The sequence below is a fragment of the Chionomys nivalis genome, chromosome 4 (genome assembly GCF_950005125.1).
Source record: "Chionomys nivalis chromosome 4, mChiNiv1.1, whole genome shotgun sequence".
Lineage (NCBI taxonomy): Eukaryota > Metazoa > Chordata > Mammalia > Rodentia > Cricetidae > Chionomys > Chionomys nivalis.
Window position 1 is genome coordinate 111,954,535 of NC_080089.1, and position 15,176 is coordinate 111,969,710.

The window sequence follows — 15,176 nt, forward strand, 5'->3', positions numbered from 1 at the left end:
ATCAACCAAAGTTTGATACATAAGACATTGTTAGATAATACCGGCTCCAGGTCTCTTCTTCATCAGCAATCACGCACATGGATGGGGGAGACGAACTGAGGAGATGGCTCTGTTGATAAAGTGCCTTGCAAGCATGAGGACCTGCACTAAACCCCCTAGAGCCCATATAAAAATTCAGATGCTTGTAATTCCAGGTTTGGAGAAATGGAGGCAGGTGCATCTCTGAGGCTCACTTGTCAGCCAGACTAGCTAAATCAGTGAGGCTCAGGTTAAGTGAGAGACCCTGTCACATAATGGGTACATATCATTCCTAAGAAATTCTTAAGCATTCTCATGCATACATTAGCACAACCATGTTCCTTGCAGACATAAACACATATCTGTGTATAAACGCACACGCACGCACGCACGCACGCACGCACACACACACACAGATACCATGTTGGCATAACATAACAGACTTCCAAAAGATCCTTTCTTTCTATGCTTTTCCTTACCCCTCAGGCACAGAGCTGATGGTTCAGGGTAGCCCGAGCAAAGCAGGAGCAGAGGAGGTGGGAGCTTGGGAAGGGGAAAGGTAATCCTTGCTTGAGACCATTCACTCAAATATCTCCTACTCTTCAATCTTCAGCTCTAAGAAAAGCTGGGGAAACTTAAGAAAGTGTCTTGTGTTACATAGTCGTATGGCTTCTCTGCCCTTCCCGTGTGGCTGCGTTTCTGTGTGTGTCTGCAGCATAACTGGAGCTGAGTAACTACATGTGATGAATGAAAACAAAGGTCAAGGTGCTGGGGATAGACAGAGAATGATGTAACTCCTGTTTTTAAACAGTTGTTTACGTAGTGATGTGATTTAGCGCTAACCGGCTTCCTTCCCCACATGGTCAGGGCTGTGTGTTTGAAAACTCGATTCCCAGCTGCTGGTGTTGTTTTGGAAGCTTATAGAACCTTCACCAAGTGGAACCTCACTCCCTAGAGGAAGAGGTCCTTTTAGGGCGGGTTTTGAGATGTGTAACATGCTCTCTGCTTCCTATGAATGCGTGGTGGCCAGGTCCTGCCAGCCTGCTTTCACCCTGGGGACTGACTGTATCCCTTCAAACCGCAAGCCAGAATAATCTCTTCCTTCCTTAATTTGATTCTGTTCAAGTCATTTGGTCATAGCAATGCAAAAGTAACCAATTCATATAGAACCTGATAAAACTGTAGAGTGTGGTTCTCAAATGGTGGGCCATGATCCCTTTAAGGATTGAATGACCCTTGATGGCTGTCCAAGACCATCAGAAAGCACAGATATAACCCCAGATGACAAAATTAAAGACAGAGATGAAATACTATTTAGGTGCCACAGCAAATTGCAGCCCATATACCTAGTACCTGTGGACATATTTGGAAGGGAAGCCTTGCTAGTCTCAGCTATCCACAGCCAGCTGTACATGAGACACTTTGCCATGAAATTGGTTTGGTTAACTGACTTAACGTTTTTCTCAGGTTGATGGGAGCTCTACAGGGGCTAGATTAGGTCATTTGGTACCATGAGTATATGCTGGCAATTGGCACAGGCGGGGCCACTTCCATGATTGTTTGTGCTGTCGAAAGAATATTGCCTTATGTTCTGAAGCAGGCCGTTTTATCGGTTTTTATATAGCCTTGTGATCAAGATACTCCCACACTTTCAACGGTTGTTAAACAGATGGGGTGGGGAGGCGAGAGAAGCCTTCTGTGGATGCTCTTAATAGAGACCTCCCTGCAATTAAGATCAGCTCTATCCCACAAGCCAGAAGTATTTACTATCTGGCACTATTTTTATAGGAAAAAATAAGCAGCCCCCTATCCTATAAATGTGATTTTTAATACCCTGTAATATAATGGAAGGATTTGGACAGGCTTTACTTTTGGACCACTGTGAATATTCCTTTCCACATATAAGAAAATACAATTCAGACTTTTAACTATTGCCTGCATAATTTCTTAGCTGAGTCTCCAATGCATTAAAATGCCGGTATGAACTGTTCATTTGTTACTGATCAGTTTATAATTCCTAACTACGAACAGAAAAGGTTTTCCTTGTTCATTTCTAGTTCTTCTAAGTCTGTGGCAAGTACCCAGACTGAAATTAACATGTGACATTGACTGCAGAAGGTTCGAGAAATCCCCTGGCTGAAGGTCAGAAACAAAAGCTTCACTTTCCCCTCCTGTTTCCTGTGACCTTTCTCTTTTCTTTCTTTTTTAAACCTACATATAAAGTTGTACGTGTGTGGAGTGGGTGAATAACATCTGACAATCTAGAAGCTTCAAAGAAGAGGTGAAGGGAGTCACAATAGCAATCGAGGCCGGAAGGAAGCTTTGGGATGTGGCTGCATCTAAACAAGAGCTGCCCAGGCACGCCACTGTGCTGGCCTCTGGGCTTCTCTATTAGACAAAGAAAGCTGTAGGTGTGGACACACGCAGGGGTCTCCTTGGCCCAGAAAGTCACAGAATGTGCTTCTTCCTGGCAGCCCCCAAGGAAGAGAGACTCTCAGACTGAGCGCATGCCATGTGTTGGCTGGGTTCACAGGGTTTACATAATTCTCATATTTAATTGCTGAGGAAACTCTGCTGGGTAGAAACAGCTACGTTTTAAGACCCATGTCCCAGAGAGGAACGCTGAAGTTCAGAGTGTTTAATTTCCCAAGACTGACGCAGGCAATAAGCAAGATAATGTTTGCAACAAGCTCTACTGGACCAGAGCTCTTAGCCTTATACCACAGTGCCTCTAAATGTCACACTAGTGACCCTGCTGAGAGCCAATGAAGAATGGTTTTAACTAACCTTTCAATTTGATACAGTGTCTGTCTTTATTGGAGGCTACAGCAAGTACTTTGGTGGCCATCTGCTCAGTGATACAATTATTTTTCTTTTTATGTGTGTGAGTGTTTGCCTGTATGAATACATGTGCACACCTGCACACCTGGTACCCACAGAAGCTGCAAGAGAGTGTTGAATCCCCTGGAACTGGAGTTATCGATAGCTGGGAACCTTCATGTGGGTGCTGGGCACTGAACCTTGGTCCTCTGTAAAAGGAGCCAGTGCTCTACACAGAGAGCCATACTGTCTATTCTTGGGTGGTGCCGGCATCTAAAGGGCCATGCCATCTGCACAGAGACTACTTCTCGTTCTCAATTCCAAACCACAGTGAGGAACTGCCCCTACGTGGGCATTTTTAACATGAGCGAAAATTTAGAAGCCTGCTGCAGGACCTCACACATACGGGAACGCAAGCCATGCTTGTGAACGTAGTCTGACTAGCTGCCATGGAAAGCAGCGTTTCATGAAACATGACATTAGAACATTAGAGCTAGCTTTGGGTAGAATTTCTTGAAGGTTCATTTTTTTTTAAATGAGGCTTTATGTTTACAATAGCAAATATTCTTAGCCTGGGCTTTGTGAGTGGAATTCAGTGGTCCTATGAACTCAGTAAGCAAAAGGCCCCAGCTTCTCTCACCTTTAACTAACATGTATCATCTATTTTTTAAGATAATTATTTAATATTTCATATGCGTGTGTGTGCCTGCATGAACGTATGTGTACCATGTGTGTATAGTACCGTCAGAGGTCAGAAGAAAGCATTGATTCCCCGGAATGTACAGATGGTTGTGAGCTGCTGTGCGGGTGCCGAGAAACAAACCTGGGTCCTCTGCGAGAGCACTAAGCGCTCTTACCTGCTGAACCATCACTCCTGCCCCCAAAATAGAACTCTGAATCATTTCTAAGTGTTTGCCGTACCCAAGATTATGTCAGCAGCAGAAATCAAAGACACGTACACGCCACATTCTATCTGGAACAAACACCGTGACACACACATGCTTTGCTTGTCACTGAGACACCTCGGTCTTTCTTTCCTTTCAGATCTCCTGTGAGATCCTGCCCAAGCATTACTATAGAAATACATATTCATCTATAAAAATGTGAGATCATTGCGCTTCAGCACGGCAGTATTTCACACGCATTTACAAGTCTCTCCGAGCAATTCTACAGACTTCATCTGACTTCAATTAGTCCACAGTGCACATGCACAAAACAGAAAACGCCCCTGGAAGAAGCACTGAGTGCTGGCCCCTCTGACAGTGCTCCCACAGCAAGTTCAAGACTGACCCATCTCCCTGGGATGTGGAAAACAGATGCTACAGGTAAATCTGCCTGGGTTGGTGTATGGCTTTCCACGTAAGAGACTGGGGCTTTTGCTGACCGCTTTGCTGAGTCTGGGAAGGAGCTCCATGCTCTAGTGGGGAGCCCTCTGTGATTCTCTCTCTGGAAAGACAAGTAGCATACAGTGGGCTTTGGCAGGCAGGGTACTAAGCAACACATCCACAATCACGGTATGACTTTCCTTCCAACAGTCCCAGGTTAGTTTCTGCTTTCCAACATTGTGGAGGCAGGCACTGGGCTGCTCACAGCATGCTTACTCAGTAGAGATCCCTAGGGCACTTCCCTCTGGTAGTCACCGAGCAAACAAATGAATGTGTCAATTTTCAAGTACTAATTAAGGTAGTGACTTGAGACAGGATGCTTTTCCTTCCCTCCCTGCATCTCATCCTAGCTCTGCTTCCTTCCTGGTCACTTGTGTACGTATCTTGTGGCTCCAGATGACCACGGGTGACATGTGGACGTCTTTGCACTTACAGACTCAGTGACATTTCTCCAAGGATCTCTCTAGAGGTCATGTAATCTTCATCAACGTACACACCAGATCACCAAGATGAGTGGAACCTGCCACATGTCGCTTTCTAGTGTGCAGTGACAATAGTGAACTTTCACTCCAAACGCCTTCATTGGAATTGCTCAACTACTGTAAATAGTAACACAGGAGCCCATTTCTCAAATTCATTCTCCGTGTTCATCAGGTTTTTATCAAGACATAATAACAATTTAGAATTTTTGCTTGTTTTAGTTTTTATTTTTTGCTTCATTTTTTGAGACAGTGTCTCACATAGCTCAGGTTAGCCTCAAAGACTATCTACAGCTGAAGATGACCTTGAACTTCTGACCCTCTAGCTTCAGCTCCAGAGTGGTAGCAGTACAGGCATGCACCACCATTTTGTGGTGCTGGAGTGGAACCTAGGGCCTTGGGACATGCTAAATGAGCACTCTAGGAACTGAGCAGCGCCCCAGGCCTCCACTTGGAATGGTTTTGTCATCATGTTGACCTCATTATTTGTTTTTACTAAGTCACTTTTACTTAAAACCATTAGAGAGTTTTAAGTTCTTTTTAGCCACTAGTATCAGATGTGGGCATGCCAAATGACATAAGGAGCCTGGGAGTCACTTGTTTACATCTCGTGTGTTTGTGTGTGTGTGCCTCTGTATGTGCATACCTTTGTGTGTATGCCTGTGTGTATATGTACCTCTGTGTATGTGTATACTTTTGTGTGTGTTCCTCTGTGTGTGTGTGTGTGTACCTCCGTGTGTGGATGCCTGTGTATGTGTATACTTCTGTGTATATTCCTCTATGTGTATGTGTATACCTCTGTGTGTGTATGTCTGTGTGTATGTGTATAAGGCTTGGTTTAGAAATCAAGTTGTTCACTCTCCAGTCATTATACAGAAGAGTACATCATGAAATTATGTCCTGAGTTTTCTTGTCAGCCTGTATAATTTTGTGGCATAGTAATATTTATCTTTTAAGGTAAAAGCAAAGAAAATGAAAAAAATGTATCTTTCAAAACTATTTACTTTTTTGGACTCTGAAATTGGCAAATTATTTTTCATCTTCAGCTAGATCTGGCCTTTCTTGTGGGACACGCACACAACAGAAAGTTTTATGTGACCTTGAGGTTTCAATGCTAGGGAGACTGTGAGGTGGAAGGGAGGAATAGAGACTGCAGCAAAGGCAGACCTGGGCCACGTGTCCCAGGCACATCACCCGTACTCTGAATTTCTTATCCCTAAAATGAGACAGTGATGTGGAAAGAGGGCCCAGAGTATCAAGTAGGTTTCCTTTTGGCAAGTGATAGGGACCAAAAAAAAAAACTAAACCAAATTTAAAATGTTCCATCTCAAGGTGTGATGGTCAGCTTTCACCATCAACTTGATGAAACAATGACCTGGGGAGAGGTTCCAATGCGGAATTGTCTACAGAGGATAGGAATGCAAGGGGACTGTCTTAACTAAATTGCCTGTTGTGGGAAGACTCAGCCCTCTGTGGGCGGCATCATTCCCTAGGCAGATGCTCCTGCACTGTATGAGACTAGAGAGATGGAGCTGAGCACAAGCAATTGAGCCATGAGCACACATGCGTTCATTCCTCTCGCTCTTGACTACAGACATGAGGCAGCCAGCTGTCTCAGGCTCCTGAGCTCATTCCCCTCAATGATAGACTGGAACCTGGAACTGTGAGCCAAGCAAAACCGTTCTCCACAAATTGTCTTTTATCAAACATTTTATCATTGCAAAACAGAAATGATACTAGAACACAAGGGTATCCAAGGCACATTTAGCCCAAGAACAAAACCTGGCCTATGTAAATTACTATTCTGATTGTGTCCTGGTTTTTTTCCTTTTTCAGTCCAATAAAACACAAATACACAAAGCACATAAAACAGGTGTCAAGAACGATGAATTATTGTAAGGCAAACAATCTTAAAACCACAAGTCTGGTAATAAAATATGTTTGCCAGGCATCCTATAAGTCTCTTCATGATCCCCAACTTGTCTTCAGACAACTGCCTTCCTTTCCCTCAAAAGCAGCACCTCCTCCTTATGCCTGGAGCTGGAACTTCTTTGGGGTGTTTGTTTGTTTGTTTTATGACTTCCCCAGCAAAGTGGGCATGTGCAGCTCTCAGAGTGCTAACAGGATTGAGTGAATGTTGCAGAATTTCTATTCTTGAGGAATTCTAGTAAACTCTCCTACAATTTTAATACAAACCATGCCAAGCCTTATGAAACATCTGGTCACATATAATTGAGAAGAAACTATAAGACAAATTCTGAAAGTGTCTTTATTTTTTATTTGTATTTATTTATTTATATATTTTGAGACAGGGCTTCTCCATGTAGTTCTGACTGTCCTGGAATGAGTTCTTTTGACCAGACTGGCCTCAGACTCACAGAGATCAACCTGCCTCTGCCTCCTGAGTGCTGGGATTAGAGGTGTGCACCACCATGCCCAGCTGAAACTGTCTTTACAAAAGCAATGCTCTGGTCTTGTCCTGGTCAGTTTTTATTGCCAACTTGACACAATTTAGCATCACCTGGGAAGAGGAAACTCAATTGAGGAACTTCCCAGATCATTTTGGCCACTGGCAACATCTGTAAAGGATTGTCTTGATGGATGGTAGATGTGGGAGGGACCAGCCTTCTGTGGGCAGCATCATCCCTAGGCAGGTTGGGCGAGGTTGCATGAAACAGCTACCTAAGCATGACCCAGAGAACTAGCAAGTAAGCAACATCACCCCATGGTCTCTGCTTAGTTCCTGCTTGGGCTCCTACATTGACTTTGTCAGTGGTGGACTGTGACCTAGCAGTACAAGCCAAATAAACGCTTTCTTCCCAAAGTTGCTTCAGCTACGGTATTTATCACACATTAGAAAACAAACCAGAACAGTCCTGCTCAATTTACTTGTGTACGTCTAAGTATCTCTATATGTACATATCCATGTATGTGTGTGTGCACACGCATTTGTGTGAATGTGTGTGTGTAAGTTGTTAGCTAAGTAGGCAGACAGGTAGGTAGACAGGCAGACACACAGACAAGGAGAGAGATGGGGAGAGGGAGAGAGAAAGGGAACAAGCTCAGCTCTAGTGCTGTATATGGACTTGACAGTTCTAGAGTTCACAAATCTTGCTGACCTCACCTGGATCTTTAAGCATCTTGCTGTCGTGGTGCAGAATCTCTTGGTACCTTGCCATTCAAGGAAAGATCCCTAGACCAGCATGTAGAGCGCACATCACCTAAGAGCTCTCTGGAAAGCAGCATCTTTGCCCCCGCTCTAAATTACCATTAGGTCAGAGTGTGCACTTGAATGTTCCCTGGGCGACTCATCCATACCTTAAGGTTCCAGAAGTACCTCTCGCAAAGCTGGAGTCAGTTTCTTGGTATCCTGCCAGAGACGATGCAGTCCTGAAACTAAGTCTCTTAGTGGCATCGTTGGCAGAGTGTTGGAGCAATTGTATTTAGACTGGCCAACAAGAAAACAGTCCACAAGCACGTTCCAGTCAATTAAGCAGCAGAGGAGTGTGGAGTGAGATAGGATTCCCCATTCATCGTCTCCACGAAGAGCAAACAAATGCAAGCAAACAATTAAAAGTGATTTTAATTGAACAACAGGAGAGTAAGCTGGCAGGAGACACAGGGCTACTTGAACTGGCACGGTGGTGACAGCACTGCTAAGCATTCTGGGTAGATTTTGAGAATACTTCTTTTCTTGTAACGAGGGAAGAGACCTCCTCTCTGTGTGCTTTGCTTTAATTCCTACCATAAACATCTCAAAGCTAAGCCACTCCCAGCTCCCCTCCCTACCCAACAGTCTCCTTTGCATGAATAAATTTCAGTCTAACGCAATAGCCTCTTCCAGTTTACTCCTGGGACATGGGGGTTAAACCTCAAGCTGGTAGCCACAATTGGCACAAAGTTCAAATATTGGGATATTTCAAAGTCACCCAGTATGGGTGCTGGGGAGATACCTCACTTGGTAAAGTGCTTGCTTTGTAAGCAGGAAGACCTGTGTTCAAACCCTCAGAACCCATGTTTAAAAAGCTGGGAGTGGTAGTCTGTGCTTGGAATCTCAGCACTAGAGAGACAGCAACAAGGGGTCTCTGGGGTTTGCTGACCAGCCTAGCCTACTTGGTGAGCTGCAGTTCAGTAACAGAGCTGACTTCAAAAAGAAGATCAACAGTGTACGAGGAATGGCATCTGATGTTGTCCTCTGACCTCCAGAAGCCTGCATCATCCCGACTCTATGTGAGCCCTTGTTGTGGCTAACACAGTCACCTTGGAAGGCTCTACAACTACCTACAAGATAAACCTCTGGGCATGGACTAGATTAACTGAGGTGGGCAGAGCCATCCTGACTGTAGGAGGCACACTTCCATGGGCTGAGGCCCTGGACCTAATGCATAGGAGAGAGTGAGCTGAACATTGGGGGTCATTTCCTTCTGCTTCCTGACCAGGGTGTACTATAACCCAGTTGCCTTCAACTCGGGATCTTCCATTATTTTCCTGGCTGCCAGTCCCCGAACCAGTCCCTGAGCCAATCCCTTGGTCTCCCATCTCCTGCCTGTGCTTGGTAATCCTAAAAACAGAGATGCACTGGTCTGAAATTTCATGCTCTCAAACAGTGGTTCTCAGTCTACAGATCAAATGTCCCTTTCACAAGGATCACATACCAGATATTCTGCATCTCAGATATTTACAGTACGATTCATAACAGTCGCAGAACTACAGTTATGAGGTAGGTATGAAAATAATTTTATGGTTGGGGGTGTCACCACAATAGGAGGAACTGTATTAAAGGGTCAGAACATTAGGAAGGTTGAGAACCTCTGCCGTAAGCTGTGCACCTGTTTTCTGGGACTTTCGTGGTCTTCGTTATCCCACCTCTCATTCACACTCTTAAGGTTTTTTTTTTGTTTTGTTTTGTTTTCAGGCCACAGATCCTCCAGACCCAGGGGCCTCACTGAACTAGCTTCTTACAATTAGTTGAAAACATAATCCTGTTCCTCTCGAGATTGGCCAGCCTAGATGTGAGGCTTCTTTGCTTTCTCCTGAATCGTAGACAGAATGCTGGCCTCCTCTGTGGAGATGGTCTCTACTCACTGATGTCTCTGTCCAGGCTACATAGGGAGTACAGAGACAGACACAGAGTCTAGCAGAACAGTCGTTCTTGAGTGTAGTGATTCTTGGTGTTGGCTACATACTGGATATCTTGGGGGATTAGAAAGCATGGATACCCATTCCAGAGCAGTTAAGCTGGAACCTGCAGGAGGGGGGCACAGCTAATGCAGAGTGCATAAAACACCTGGGAGCTGGGCATGGCCACCACAGCAGTTATGTCAGCCTGGCCTGGGAAAATAGAAAACATTTAACAGCTAAATTTCACATCCACGGTGTATAAAATGATAGGTTCGATTTGTCTGAAATTGGTGTTACAGGCAGGTGTGAGTCACCTAATGTAGATGCTGGGAACTGAACCTGGGTCCTCTGCAAGAGCAGTAAGTGTTCAGAACCGTGGAACCATTGTTCCAGCCCCATATATAGCTTTCCTAAAGCCAGAAGGACAATGAGAATTGTTTTATTAAAAGTCAAGATTTTGGTAGTGTGTCTATGTGTATTGGCAGTATGTGAATATGTGTGTGAGCCGGTGCACATGCATGAATGTGTGTGTATGTGTGAAGCTAAGAGCTTATCTCAAGTGTTCAATAGAGTTGCCCACCTTGTTTTTGAAACAGTGTCTGTCTCTGACCAGAGCTTGAGAAATTAGCTGGGCTAGCTGGGGAGTAAGTCCCAGGGACCCTCCTGTCTCTGCTCCCCAGTACTGGGATTGCAAGTAAATGTTACCAGATTCCACATTTTAATGTGGATTCCAGGGTCCCAACCAACTTAAGTCCTTATGTTTGCAAGGCGAGCACTGACTGAGTCATCATTATTTTTAATAGATATAATTCAAAGTTTTATATATGACAAAAGGTTTACATAACAGTAGGCAGGAGAGGCTTGCTCTCAGAGAAGACTTTCAAAAGTCAGGTGACTGTACATAGAGAAGTTCAGATGTTCACTCCCTGAAATTTAGCCTGGTTAGAAATAAAAAACAGTCTACAAAGTTTGCCAGCTTCTTAGAGTATTTTTTTTAAAACCTATTATATAATGGGGCTCTCTGAAGTGGAATTCCCTCTGTATGCTGTGAATACCATTGGTTAATGAAGAAACTGTCTTGGCCTATTATAAGGCAAAAGAGTAGAGCTGGGCAGAGAAAACTAAACTGAATGCTGGAAGGAGGCAGATAAAAGCCATGGAGTCGCCACCGGAGACACATATGTTGAAACCTTGCCGGTAGGCCACGAACCTCATGGTAAAATATAAAGTAATGGAAATGGGTTAAATTAAGATGTAAAAGATAGCCAGTAAGAAGTTAAAGCTAATAGGCCAAGCAGTGATTTAATTAATGCAGTTTCTGTGTGGTTATTTCAGGATTCTGGGCAGCCGGGAGTCTGGGCGGGCCAGGAAGCAAACCAGTGCCCTCCTACTACAGACTCTCTAAAAGTAGCAAACTCTGGCACCAACCATTTACTATAGCCTGTGGGTATGGAGTTTGTGGAACACACAGAAGCAACTTGGGTGGGACATAAACCTGCAGTCAGTGCCGTAGCAGCCCTAGGGTCTGGTTGCTACAGTGGTCACTCATATCCAGTGAGTGAATCCAGGGCAGGCTGTGCACACACTGGATTGCCCTCCGCAATTATTCAGGAAGAATGGGTTCTACAACCTCTGGCCATGTCTAGCTTCAGAACGCCTGCTCAGGAGGGAGGAGATAATTTACAAAAGAGAGCTGCTTTACCTTACGTTACTTTAACTACCTCCTATGCTGAGACTGATTGAGTTGCAATGCAGTTCATATTTTTCTATGTCCGGACTCAGGTTTCTTTGAAGGACCTGGAACTCTAGTCAAAGTCTGTATACAAGGCTCCTTCAGCTCTGAGTCGCCACTCAAATGACAGAGTCATCGATTTAATCCATAATTTTCTTCTTCTTGCAACAACCATATTTCCACACCTATTTCTTCTTTAAAAAAAAAAAATCTGTAGTTAGTCCAGAAAGCAAATCTGCCTTGTTTCCTCTCAAAACCGATAGGCACAGCTGGAAAGCAGCTATTCTGAGGGCTGAGTGTACACTCGGAAGGCAGCATGTCACCAGAAGCCTGAGGTTGCCACGGTGCCACATTGCTTGCATGCAAGACCTAAAAAGACCTGGATGTAGCCCAGGTGGTAGAGTGCTTGCTTGCTCAGCATGCAGGAGGCCCTGAGTGGATCCCCAGCACCCCAAACACTGGGCTTAGGAGAGCACATCTGTCATCTCAGCACTCGAGCGGTGGAGGCAGGAGAAGCAGAAAGCTCAGGGTCAGGACTGGGAGTGGAGTTGGCAGAGGACTCGCCAGCGTTCACAGGCTCGATCCTGAGCAGGTCATAAACTGGGCACGGCAATGCAGGCCTGCAATCTAAGCACGCAGGAAACAGAGGCAGGGGAATAAGAGGGCCAAGGCCATCCTCAGCTGTGTAAAAGATTTGAAGCCAACCTGGGCTATATGAGAATCTGTAACAAAACAAAACTCAAAGACAAAACCCCGAATTTCTTCTAAGAAGCCAGGTGCCCAGTGCTCGGGTTGGACAGCCTCAAGATGAGATCGGTATGTGTGTGTGTGGGGGGGGGGAGCAGGTAGCACTTCTAAATTTCTCTCACTCGAAAGGCACTGGAACACAGTAAAGTGTGCAAGGCATCTGGTGCACACAGAATGGCCTGACGGGATGGCATGAAGCGCCGCCATTAAGGCTGCAATGGGCCCAGAGGGAACCAGCTGGCTGAGATGCACTGCTAGCGAGTTAAACACAGACAGGAAACCACATGTCTGATACTGTTTAAAAAAAAAAAAAAAAGAAAGAAAAAAAAATCATTTGTCTTCCTGCCAGAGCAAGGCTCACAAACCAAAGGCTGTTTTAATTTAAAAAGAAATTCCACAACAATGAGTGAGGAAGAAACGAAGCATTGTGGTTAGGAGTCCTTGCTCTCCCCGCTTCTCTCAGCATCTCAGGTTAGCCTATGTGTGGCTCCATGCTAACTGCTAAAGCCTGCACGCAGCTTGAGGTCAGCGATGCTCACAGCTGCGTAACACAATGGTCTGCTTCCCTGTAGATTTGTGAAGCCTGTATTTGGAGTCAAAAGTGGTTTGGAAACTCCTGATTTCTTTAAAAATAATTATTTTGTCTGTGCATGGGCCTCTGTGTGTGTGTGTGCGTACTCCAGTAACAACAACAATTAAAGAAAAGGAATTTGAAATCTGAGAGAGAACAAGAGGGTTCACAGGAGAATCTGGACAGAGGAAAGGGGAAGGAAGAGATGAAATAATTACACTGTAATTTATTATTATTATTAAAAAAATAAGAACAATTGCTAGGCAGAGAATATGTTGAGGAATATTATTTTCAGGTGTGTGACCTTTGTTTATACTGCATTTATTTAACTCTGTGAAGTTGTGTTACTTTGCCTGTCTAAAACACCTGATGGCCCCAATAAAGAGATGACCCGCCAATAGCAAGGCAGGGGCAGGGATAGGCAGAGCTGGCAGCCAGAGAGGATAAATAGAAGTCGAAATGAGGAAGAGGAGGAGCAAGAGAACAAGGAAAGAAGGATACCAGGGTCTAGCCACGCAACCAGCCAAGGAGTAAGAAGGAAAGTAAGATATTCAAAAGTTACAAATTAAAATGCAGAAGCAAAATGTAGTCAGGATAATTTAAAAGAAAAACTGGCAGGAAACAAGCCAAGCTAAGATCGAGCATTCATAACTAAGAGTAAGCCTTAAATTAATAAACTTTCAAAAGCACGTGATTATCTTTCAATGTAAAGCTTGTACAGAGAAAAGGAACACTGATCTCAGTTCTAACAATGCTTTGACACGTACCAAAAAACTGCTTTTTTTTCAGGCCACAGATGCCTGTCTCCCCCAGACAAGGCCTCATGTAGCCCAAGCTGGCTTTGAACTCTGCTTCTGATCCTCCTTGCCTTCACCTCCTGTGTGTTGGGATTACAGGTGAACAGCAGCATCCTTATGTAATATTGGGATTAAACTCGGGGCTTTATGCATGCTAGGCAAGCATCCCCAGGCCTCATCATGGAATTTTCTTTTTTTGCAGTTTAGTGTTGCAACGACAGCAATGTTCTCAACCATGAACTCTATAAAATACAACACCATTCTGCAGTGACTGTCAAAAAAGCCCCTGAGAAGCACAGAAGTTAATGTCCAGCCTTCTGTGGAGGGACATCAAGCCACGGATAACCTACTTTTCACCTTAACACAGGTCAGAGGGGAAAACATCAGGGCAGTGGAGAACACATGACCTTCATGATGCCCTGCAGTCACCTGATAGTACCCAAAGTGCAGCAACGGAAACCTCACATAGCTCAAGGGACTACTTGTTCTGCTGTGCTGTTCTCAAAGCCCACAGTTTCTCTGCTTATTTATCCTACAGCATCCTGTTCAAGCTCACCATTCTTTTGTCTCCATTTGTGTGTGTGTGTGTGTGTGTGTATGCATGTTTTCATGTGGGAGGGCATGTGTGTGTGTGCCTGTATATGTGAAGGCCCAAGGTATATGTTTGTATGTATGTGGAGGGGTACATATATGTGAATGCCTATGCATGTGAAGGCCCCAGGGGGATGTCAGGAATCAACCTCCACCACTCATCCACCTTAAGCATGAGGGAGGGACTCCCAATCTAACCCAGACTTGCCAAAATGGTTAGTCTCAAATGGCTGATTCATTAGAGGGTTAAAGAGAAAAGGATTCTCTATTCAGGCATAGCGGTTGGTACATGCTTTTAATGCCAGCACTCCAGAATTAGAGGCAAGTGGATCGCTAAGATTTTTAGACCAGTCTGGCCTACATAGCAATCATGAAAAGCGACAATGGTGGCCATGATGAAAAGCACCATGGTGGCTGTCATAAAGCTAGAAATAGAATTCCCATATGGTCCATTAGTCTAGATGGAACAAAACCAATGTGTCTAGAGACATTCTGAGAACACTGCATGCACATCTTCACTGCAACACTATGGAAAATGGCCAACATACAGAAACTAAAATCTCTTGATGGATGAATGGATGAGCAAAATGTGAATGTGTGCCTTTGTCTGTTGTGGGATGCTATCCTTTGAGCCTAACAGTCATCCGTACATTCAACAGAGAAGCTGTGATGACATCAGAGGCCCTCAGGATGGAGCCTGTTGACTTCCCTCATAGACGGAGGAAAGGAGGCAATGGGAATAGTCCCTGGGCCCTCAGATGAGCTCTTGGCCACTTCTTTCTATATGTCCTTCCACGCCAGCTGTTCAGGGTCCCAGTCTTTGGAGTCAGTAAAGTCTATACTACATGTAAAGTGTGGAAGTGGGAGTATCCATCCTTGCACATCTGGGGATGTTGTCATTCATGCTGGGGAAAG

The 15,176-nt window shown here is 44.6% G+C and overlaps 1 protein-coding gene across 2 annotated transcripts in view; it reads right to left on the reverse strand.

Annotated features, from left to right (window-relative positions):
• Nucleotides 1-15,176, reverse strand: part of Tgfbr2 (transforming growth factor beta receptor 2) — a 90,587-nt gene that overhangs the window by 23,110 nt on the left and 52,301 nt on the right. The gene's annotated exons all lie outside the window — the stretch shown is intronic.